Here is an 11,555-nt window from a genome sequence, read left to right as displayed (position 1 = left end):
TTATGGACAAAAATTAAAAATATGGAAAAATAAGATATAAGTATAAAAATATTATTTGAAAAGACACAGTCTGCCAATGATCTCAACAACGCCAAGCAAAGTTCCCTTAAAACGCAAAAATAGGATGAGATCTAGACAGCAATCAAGTCAGAAAGGGAAAATAGTGAGAGCTTAATACAGGACCAGAATATAGCAGTAAAATAACTGCTTTCTCTTTTCCAGTGTTAACTAGGAAAACTAGATAAAATGCCAGAAAATGGAAACAGTGCTTGCATGGATGGAAAGAAACAAAGCAAGGGCTTTAGTAGTCACACAAAAACATGTTTTGTGTGAACCAAAAAAACTTAGGACAGATAAAACTGAAAGACGAGAGATTCATGCTTTGGAAAGGGACAGCAGAGGACATTTCTAGTCCCAAAAAAAAAAAAAGTATTTCTGAAAGACAAAGAACTGTTTATTAGCTAACATAACACTTTAAGAAAGAAAGTAAAGTGGAGGCAGAGAATGAGCAAGCAATAAATCTGACATCAGTGTCTGACACTGAGTGGAATAAAATCACAAAGCACACATATTCACACACACACTGGTGCTGGAACAATTTTTATAGTGAGGGTGCTGAAGCCAAACTGTAAATCCTGTATTTGATGGAAACCACTTCAAGCCAGGGGGTGCGATAGCACCCTTAGTTCCAGCAGTTATGTGCACATGCTCTCTCACTCACACATAAAGCTGATAAAGATATCGAGTTGTTATATACTTAAATAATGTCTCAGAAATCTCTCTAGGTGGGAGTTAAAACAGACAGCAGGAGGGTTGAAAAGGAAATGAATATGTGGTGGAAAATGAAATGAGTGTTTCAGGCTAATAGGGAGATCTTAAGCAAATTCTGCTGTGTCTGTTCCACTGGACATGTTATCCATGTATTCATCTTTTTTGGCTTCAGAAAGGAATTTGGGTTACCACTACAAGGAAGACTAATACCTATGATTAGTGTTTATGGAATGGGAGGCACTGTCATTAACTAATAAAATAAGTGATTGGGAAACCAAAGGCAGATTGTAACAGTACTGTGAAAGTTTGATTCAAAGCAGGGAAAGCAGCAATTGGGAAAGCACAGTCTCTTTTTTAGTTTGTAACTGGAAGATCCTATCAGTGGGGGAGACAGTCTTTGAGACAAAACAAAATGAGGTGAATCATATAAGATGGGAGCAGAAATAGATTAGTTACAAAACAGAGAGAGAGTAAGAAAAAGCAAAAGCAATGTCTCATTATTTTTATGTTAAGATATATTTGGGATTATAAAACAGAGCTCAAGAATGCAGGATGTGTATAGTAAATAGGCACAGTCCACAGGAAGACACAACCATGAAAATACTAGATTTTTAAAAGTATTTAAGAACCTAAAATTGCAGATGGCACTTTTGAAAATCCCAGTAGGTGCCCATCTGTATCTTTAGGTTGAGAAACACCTTTAAAAATTGGCCCTTAGGATCATTTGTATCTGTAATCAGATAGGCAAACAAAATGTTGGAACTGACAAATAGAAGCATAAAACACACACACACACAGAAGTAATTCAGGGATTTTATGCTGCATTGTATCAGTTCATTCCTTGTACACCTCTGGAGCTCTGGCTTCAAGTTAGGGACCTACACCAGCAAAATGTGAGTTTAATGGTCTCACCCCAAGCTTTAATGAATATAATTACTTAGGACCTGATCCAATGTCCACTGAAGTCAATGGGAGTCCGTCTATTGACTTCAAGCGTTGTTGGATCAGTTCCTTATATAGCATCTACTGTCTCTGCAAATATAACCTAGATTTATTATTATTATTTATTATTTGTATTATCATAGTGCTTAGGAGTCCTAGTTATAGACCAGCAGCCTAATGTGTTTAGTGCTCTACAAAGACACAACAGAGAATCCCTGTCTCAAAGAGCTTACAATATTATATTAAATCAGATAACTTATGAAATGGCAAAAACATAGAAGATTAAAACAAGCTGTTGTGAAGGCCCAGTTATTATAGTTTTAAAAGCATACTATAATTTTAAAAAACAAAAAGAGAGACACAAATATATACCATTATGGTTTATATTATGTCACTATTGTTATAAAATTGTGCAACATTTAAGTGAAAATGTATTGTGATTTTCAAGTATTTTTTTTTCTATTTTCTATTTTCTGTTTGGGTGTGGGGAAAGAGACATTTTTGTTTTAGTTTGTTCCGTTTTAACACTTGGCACTGGAGGTGTCATTCTCGTTTATGGTGCTTAGAAACTGAATAGTCAAATAATTGGTGTAGGGATGTAAACTATGGGAAAGGGAACAAATTACTACATTTCTGCATCAGTAATTACTCACTCAGGAGTATATTCTGCCCTTTGTGAGCATGGATAACTCGCATGAAAGCTTCATACATAGAAGGAAGCATATATTCCTGACAGTTGCACGTTTTTATAAACCTATTATAATCTGGTGTGATTTTTGTAGCAATCTTGGTTTCTCATAATATTGTAATTAAGTGCACTTATATTACAGATCATTTTTCCCAAAAGTTGAGTACATATTGCTGAATGATCACTGTAGCCTAGGCTAGCTTTGATATCCTTTGCCCCAGTTTTGCACTGGTGCAATATCACTGAAGTGATTTACGCTGATGTAAGTGACGTCAGTATCTGACCTATCAATCTCTGAACTTCTGCACATACCCAGAAAAGATCTTACCCTTGGATATGTACATGCCAATAGAATTGTAGCTGTGTATCTGAGAGTAGCATTTAGCCTTAAAGCAGTGAATGTGCTGTTCTTAGATTTGTTTGGAAATACTTTGGGCCATGTTCTCAGCTATGGCAAAGGAGCACCCAGCCCAACTGATGAGGGTGTAGCACTCCAACAAGAGCTTCAGTTTTGACAGAGTAGTGCAAGATTTCACCTCATTATGTATTAAGTTGCTATTTTAACTGAAAATGTATTTAATCTGTGAACTGAAACATAAAAATAAAAATCTTTGTGAGTTAAATCAAACTGCCATTTATTTCAACGTGTAACAAATCTTTCGGTTTTCCATGGCACAATTTAAGATACAGAATAAATGAACAAGAACTTCAACAGACTTTGCAATAGGATGAATGTTCCTCAGAATCCAGAGAAAATTCTGTGCCAGATCCTCACCTGGCGTCTGTCCGCACAGGTCCCTTCACTTCAGTACAAATATGTCAATATTTCCCACAGGAGGATCTGGCCTTTTATGTCATTAGGTAATCTGCATTCTTCCCTACTCCCACACAGACTTATTTTATCCAGTAACTTCTGCACAATTTCAAAGAGTTGCATGGAATTTAGCCCCATATCAGTCAAGTTATTGCTGCGTAATTGATTCTGAACCTAAACCCTGAAATTTTAGGAGAAAACATCAGTTTAGGGTTGAAAACTTGCAATTCGTCCTTGAATTTCATTAAATTGAGTTAGCAACAAAAGTGAAAATTCAGTGAGTAACATAGCTCTGCAGATAGGGAGTGAAATTTGGGAAATGTTCTGCATTACTGCTCTTTCTTTCATAGCATTATACTAAGTTAATAAAACGCAGATGTACTCCTTTTAATATGATATATGTAAAAGGATATTTTATTAGGATCACAAGTGAATAATATAAACTATTCTCATGTAAGTACCAAGTATTTCATGTAAGTTTGCCAAGCTATGTGCTCTTTTGGACACGTTTACTACAAAGCATCATGTGGATTCTTCTAACCCTCTGAGTAATATAATTTTAAAAGTTTTGTTGCATAAATGTGACAGAAATGATCATTTGCAGACTTTTGAAACGCCACAGGCTGTGTTAATTTGATGAAACTCTGGTTTGGCCCAGTGGTTAATACCATTAGATGTGCATTTACAGGCTGAAGAATTCTGAGACCAACTACCATTTTAAATGAGATGCTGCATAAGACCCGACAGACAGTCTATAATTGTGTCTTCGTATGGTGAATCAAGCCGACATACCAGCTTTAAAACCAAAGTAATATTATTTTGTTCAGTAGTAGTTTGTTGCCATTATAGGTTTTTTCTAGATAACAGCCTTGGGAAAGCTGAGTTATGCTGAAGTAAAATAGGGAATACATTTATGGCATCACCATTATGGTCTGTGGCCATGATGTTCCAAAATAAGGGGCATTTATTATGTAATATAAAATAAGAAAATGACACACATGGCAACTGGCAACTCTAGATTTCTCTTATTGCAGCTTTCTGTACCGTATACTTGGGTGATAGATTCTAAACCTAGTTACCTAATTAAACTAGCCATAAGGATTAGCTAAGCTAAATTTTTTTTTTCTAACAACATCCAACATAGCAAATTGTTTGGTAATTTACTTGTTAAATCACACTTATACTAAAAGACATAGAGAGAGTCATGAAGAATGCTGCATTGCAAAGTAAATTATTTAAGTTACTAACCAGTTGATCCACATTGTTCTTCAGACATATCCACATCATTTTCTCCCAACAAGCAGTTTTCATTATGATGTTTTATTTTTGCAACTAGGCCCTGCATCTCCTTTTTGCATTGCTTACACTTGCCACATTTTCCGTTTTTACCCAGGGAAGGAATTTCTTCAAAATATTCCTAGATAGGGTCTCTCTCACACCCAGAAGCCATGACAGTTTTTCTGTGGCAAAAGTGTCGGGGAATATATGAAGCTGTGTGTGTACTGAATAATGTCTTCCCTTTTTCTTTCCAGTCCATTCCACTGTTCCTTTCTACTCTGCCTCCATCCTTTGTCTCTCTGTCTTTAAGACAGTGTCTTAACTAACTCCTCTGCCTTGCTTGGCCCAGCTCCACCACCACATGAGCACAGAATAACAACAATCCTATCCAGCCTGTGTCTTTCTTTGAACATGTGTGACTTTAGTCTGCTCAGAAACTGATAGTCCAGAACTTTCAAGAAGCAAGAGCTGATAATTAGGCTGAACAGACTACAGTCATTAATTCATTTTTATAAGACTGTAAGTGTAGGTTTAGCATGTTTGTGATGAGATTTAATTGCAACTGTTATTGTTTAAACGAGAGAGATATTTAATATTTTATTGATGATTTTAAAAAAAAATCCGATTTAAATAAAAAAAATCTGATTTTTTTTTTAAATCATTTATTTGTATCCACCCTGCAGGGTAGTAAGCATAGTATAAATGTCTAGATGGATGGAGAAGACTTAGCATTTTGGTTGGCATGTTCTGTTCTGGGATCCAAACAATTTGCCTGTGAAGTAGGACATGACTTAAGTCTTATCAGCTGCAGGAATATAATGCAATTTGGTACATTTAGAGCTACGTTTTTTCAACCCCTTTAAACTACGGAAGTATTGATAATAGCTAACCACGTACACACAGGAAGAGTATGTTTTACATCTGAAAGGGCATGACCAGTGCTTAATTTGTGCCAGGGCTGAGCCCTAGCATGTCTAGACTTGGCAGTTCATAGACCTGGCACCTATGGGCTTGCTGCATCCAATACAAATGTAAAAAAATTGCTTGAACCCCAGGACCTCTTTCATTACAAATGAAGCACTGGGCACCACTGTTGTATAATAGCTTAGCTGATATATCAGATGACATCTTCTTCTTTAAGTGAAATCTTAGGTGCAGAGGTTCTCAACCGTCACCTTCCACCCTTCACAATCATGACAGAACTGTAAAAAGGATACCAGTCCATTTGATGATATTTCTGAGGTAACTGGCTCTCTTTCTTCCTTTTCCTGGTGTACCTGAGATTTTGCCTGACAGCATGAGTGCTGGAAGCGAGTTGCTCTGTGATTGGCAAGCTATGTAGCCACAAAAAGATGATATTCTTTTACCTAGTTTCTCACATAACTGTGCTCTTTTTAAACTCATCCTTCTCATCACTTCTTCATTTGTAGTTTTGGTTATCCAGCTAATTTTTAACATTCTTCTATAACATCAAAATTAGAATGTGCTGCGTCTTCTCTCTGTCCTTTTTAAGTGTTCAGCTCCCAGAGTACAATTTAGTACAGATGTCCAGTTTAAACTTTGACAGCACAGAAGACTTTGGAAAATGTTTAATACATTTTTTGTAAGCTGTATCCTTCTCTTGATTTCTTTGACAAAGAAATACATTCTTTTATAGGGAAAGGAAATTGCTTCCATGCCATTTGAGTGACTGTTTAAAGAGAGAACTCACCTTGTCTATAAATGGAAATTAACAATGATTTACTGAGCAGATAGGGAAGTCCTCCGCATTTTGCAAGAGTCGGATTGTTAGCCCTGATACCCAACCAACTTCCATCTCAGGTAATTACACCGTCTCCTAACTTGTCCCTACAGATTCGTTTGGCTACACTGAATTCGTCTCTTCCTATCCATATTAATTTTTGTGTAGTGTTGTTGTGTGCTGTTCCATCCCAAAGGTGGTGCATTTCACAATCCCTGTGTATAGTTTGTACATCTGATTAAGTTTGTAAAACACTTTGGGAAGCAAGGGACTATATACAGTAAATAAAAGGTATTACAGTAATTTATTTTAAAGCATGTGTGTGTTTATAAAAAGTGACCACTAAGCCAGGGTTTTACTTATATGTATGGAATATATGGCAAAGCAAATAAAAGGTCAGATTCTGCTCTAATTTATTTACAATTATATAAATTCACAGTAACTCCAATGGAGATAACTGAGCAATTGGAATGAGTAACTGTGAACTTATCTGAATGTAAATGTGCTCAGACTGTGGCCCAAAATATATCAATTCTATTGTATAAGTTAACTTTGCAACTGGCTGTGTAAGTGGACACAATGATATGTTTCTTCCAGTTCACTTTTGCCTTGTCATGGCTCCTCTCAGGTTTTTCGCTTTGAGAAATTTGCTATTAGCCTTCAGGATTTATTTGTTTTGGAGTACATGTTTATTTCTACCCATTCCTCTGGATTATATTGTAAATACTATTTGTATTATTTTGGAAATGTGTTTATTTCATAGAATGTAAATGGAGGAATATGTCCCTGAGATACTTGCTGAACTGTATGCCTGCATTAAAAAGGTCCTCCTGGAATACGTCCATTTATTTTATTTGTAATTACTATATTTTAGAATTGCCTGTTAACAAATATCTTACATTGGCAATTGTTCAGTTTTTTAGTCAATGAATTCATTATCCTCTCCTAACATCTGTTCTTCATTATCCCAAATGCTTTATTCTGGTTTTCATAACAAGTTGCTTTTAAACTAAAGCACCATTATACATAGAAGGGCTGATTCTAATCTTGAAGTCACTGATAAAACTGCTATTGACTTCGCTGGGAGTTGGGTTAGGGTCAGAAAACAAAAGAGGGTAACTTTTAAAATGAAAACTTAAAAGACCAGCAATATGCTCTGTGAAGGATAAATTAGACACAAGTACAATAAACAATGGAAAAATAAATTATAATTTTAATCCTCACTCATAAAATTGTGTTATCAGAAACATATACAGGATTGAAAACAATTATGAAACTTGTTCAGAATTTAATCCAACTATCGGTTTTGAATATATTTTTTAAAATATGCTATAAATTACCAAAACTTGTTATTGGTAAAGTATAGTTACCTTTTAGCCTCTAGAGAAATAGGATCAAACTAGCTAAAGTTATATGTAAAAAAAAGAGCTTTGTGGGCTTTTATCCACATCACAAAATTTTGCACAAACTGATACCTTCCAATACAGCCAGTAGGCCCAAGAAAATCCCAACTTTAATGTCTGATGCATTTGAGAGGCAGACACCTTTGCTTCGGGTGATTCTTAGGCTTCTTGCAAAGAAGAATTTTGCTGTGTGCATGCCTAGCCTTCAGTGTTTATGGTTTTGTTGCCATAGCTACCAATTCTACTAAGTTTTTTGTGCTCCACAGTTCCTGTGGCATCAGGCACAGGTGGTTAAGAGCAGGTAGGACAGTACTTTAGAATGTCTGGTTCTTATGTAAAACTCTTGAGCCATCAATTAAGTCATCTTTCAGCCTTTGTCAATATGTTAAATATTTTATTGCCCAAGTTCATCTACTACAATAGGGCTAGTAGGGCAAACTGAGGAGTCTATATGGGATGGCAGGGCTCAACCGTTGCTCATACCGTACCCAAAATATAGTGATTTTTTTCTTTTATCAGAGAAAGAAATCAAGGCACCCACAGGCCCATCTAACCAACAGTGTTTGCTAAGGATTCAAACTGTGTCTAAAGCAATGACTTATATAAAGTTGGTCCACATTGTGACATGCTGTTCCTCAAAATAGCACCCTGTAACTCCCATATTCATCATTGGTATATGGTTGTGATATTTCATACAAAGCATGCCATTTAAGATACCATATGAAAGGTCATGATCTGCTGAAACTCATTGCTCTGTATACATATCATTAGTGTGCATGAAGTTATGATATTTTTCTATGTGGTTGTTACTGAAATTGTGAGTTTGGGAGTCGCCCATTGCTAGTTCTCAACAAAGGAAGTGACCCATATCCAGGTGGGCGTTAAACAACCATTGACCAGAAAGGGATTTACAAGTCAGTAAGAGATGGTTGTGTAAGCACCAAACAATGAGAATTGCTCAACTCTGTGACTCAGTTGTGCAAGCATCACATCATGGGGATTGTTCAACTCTGTGTCTCAGCAAGGCCCACCAGGACATGCCTTGGCCAATATCTTTCCAGGAACATGGATAAAGAGTAAGAAATAAGGAACAGTGGCATCATGAGACCACCTCTGTCCTCCCCCACCTGTGCTGAAGGTGACAAGAACACTGGGAAGACAAAGACATGAACTGAGGAGACTGGTGCCAGGCTGAGAAGGAAATTCAGCTTGTGCATTAAGAACTGTAACCTACTTGCAATATCCAGTGGGGTGAGAAAAGCTGTTTGATTCAACTCTTGCTTAGTCTAAAAGTTTAGGATTTAGAATGCATGTTTACTTTTTATTTTCTTAAGGTAACTATCTGTGACCATTATACTTACCACATATAATCACTTAAAATCTATCTTTCTGTAGATAATACACTTATTTTCATGTTTTATCCTTACCAGTGAGTTTTTCTAAAGTTCTTGGGAAATCTTCTCAGGTTACGAAAGCTGGTGCATGTCCACTTTTGTTTGACAAAGTGGCAAACTAATTAAGAAGCTTGCACTGTTCAAGAGAAGGTCTTGAGCAATGTAAGATGGTATATTTCTGGGGGTGTAAGGCTGGGGCTTGGGAAATTTGCTGGAGTTTCCCTGTGTTTCCATGAGTGGCTTGGAGAGTATTCCCACAATTTAGCTGGGTGTGCCTCTTCTATATCTGGTGGCTGAGTAATGATAGCCTCTGGGGGGAGGTTTGCTGCTTGTCACTGGCAGAGCATTGTGAGAGACAGACCAGGCTGGAGAGTTAAGGGGGCCCAGTGGTCCCACAGTTCCAGGTTTTACCCCAGGGATCCTGTCACACACATACATTATAGATATTGTTGTTGAATTTGCACCTTCCTATGGTTCCTCCTTCCACTCCCCAGTGTTGTTTCTAGGTCTCCACCCCACATGCAACCAATACATCACAGCCCAAACCAAACAAGCAAGAATTTCAGTCTCCTTTAGCCAATAAGAGGTGCTCTGGAGTAATTTACTCAATGCTGTTTTCTCCATTCCCCCCACTATCATATGAAGTTTAGAATATCACCTCCACAATGTCCCAGGCAACCTGACATGTGACTCTCAAATACTGATGCTTGGAAAACGATAGAGCAACCTTATTTTGTAGAGAAATATTTGTGATGGATAGCAGGCAATGTGGTTGTAATGAGCCATAAACCCATGTCTCTCTTGAGTCCATGGTTTTTGATGTCTAGCAGAGTTACGAATTTAAGTTCCCAGGTTCATCTTTTGAAGGTGCAGTGCAAGTTTCACTGGAGGTCAGGTACTGAAAGATCAGATATGGAGCAATCACTTTGTGAAAAGTTTTCACCTCTGGGTGATACCATGTTTTTGTCTTATTTTTTCGGTGTGAGTTTATTCGAGAACCTAGTGATTGTCTAGTTTCACCCACATAGTTATTGGGGCCTTTGATGCATTGGATGAGATATACCGCATGTTATGATAAGCATGTGTAGGAGCCATGAATCTTGAAAGGTCTGTTGTACGGGGTATAGATCATCATAGCAGTGGAGCTATGGCTGCAGATTTTGCATTTGTTTTGGTAGGGTTTGGTGACACTTTGAATTGGTGTGTCCTGGTCTAGGGAGAGCTTGCTTCTGATGATGAATTTGCTGATGTTGGTTTTGTTGTGTTTTTTTAAGGCCAGAAGAGGAGGTGCAGGAAAGATTGCTTTCATATGTGGTCTCCATCAAATATGAGTTATAACTGTTTGATGATAGCTTGTATGGGTTCCAGTGTGGGGTGATAGGTGACAACTAGAGGTGTGCAATTATTGTGGGTTTTTTTCCACTGTATTCTGATCTTTCAGTACTCATCCTCAAAGGTAAGCTTCATCTAAAACAGTGACTTATATAAGGGGAGAGTGTTCTATGTTTCAGGAACTCCGGGGTTGGCAGTGTAAAGGTGTATGTGTTAACCGGGTATAACTAGGGCATTGCTGAAAAGGGCCAGAGTTAAGGTTGCCCATGAATTTCCTGGGTTTCAGACATTTGAGTTTTGCTCAATTCAGCATTCTGGAAGGGGACAACATACCACTCAGTAACCTTAACTCTACTTTACTGTAATGTTTTGCCTCTGAATATAATAAATACGAATAGATCCAGGAGTTAACATGGGTGGGAATGTGCATCTCTACCTCCTCTGCTAAAAGAGAAGGGAGATCTCCCCACTCTTTCTTGCTCCCCTAACACTTCCCCTCCTGCTTGGCAGGGGTGTGTGTGTTTGTGTGGGGGGACCATGGTGAATAGCTTCATGCATATGTGTTTGTAACATGAGATGTGTATTAATTCCAAGTGATGGGGATTCAGTAATATTTAAGAATCTTTTCTCCCCTTGATGCAGCAAAGATTTATATAAAAAAACCAGTCTGAGTGTGAAGTTAGCTCTCAACCCTTTTCATTTCTGGTTTTCATTTACTTTAACTTCTGAGGTCATGGCAAATGAACACATCTTTAGCTGTAACTTCTGACTCCAGGCTCAAGGGTGTTATCAAAACAATACGCACAAGTCTCTTGTGCCACCAAAAGAGACTGGACTCCACCTTAGGGTCTTCAAGAGAAAGAGGTAGTCTAGCAGAGATTTTTCCACACTATATCATTTTTTTCCCTTTTGATTCCAACATAGTCCTGCCCACAAGGAGCAGCTGCTTATGCAACACTCACTCTGCAGCCAGAAAGGAAGACAGGCAGCCAGATGTTACGCCATGAATCAGATTCTAAGGTGTGGTTAGGAGAGCTTCATTCTCCACTGTCAGAACCAAGAGCATCACTATTTTGACACTTCTAGTTTTATTTATCTGAGGGAGCTCTTGGTTGATTCTGAATTAGACATATTATGTGGGATTATTTAGTCCAAATATTTAAGGCAAAGCATTAGCTGTACTGCTTTTTAC

The sequence above is a fragment of the Emydura macquarii genome, unplaced genomic scaffold, assembly GCF_026122565.2.
Source record: "Emydura macquarii macquarii isolate MOO-44397 ecotype Brisbane River unplaced genomic scaffold, CSIRO-AGI_Emac_v2 contig_1253, whole genome shotgun sequence".
NCBI classification, from domain to species: Eukaryota; Metazoa; Chordata; order Testudines; family Chelidae; genus Emydura; species Emydura macquarii.
The sequence above is the reverse complement of the archived record's forward strand: the minus strand, read 5'-3'. Positions refer to the sequence as shown.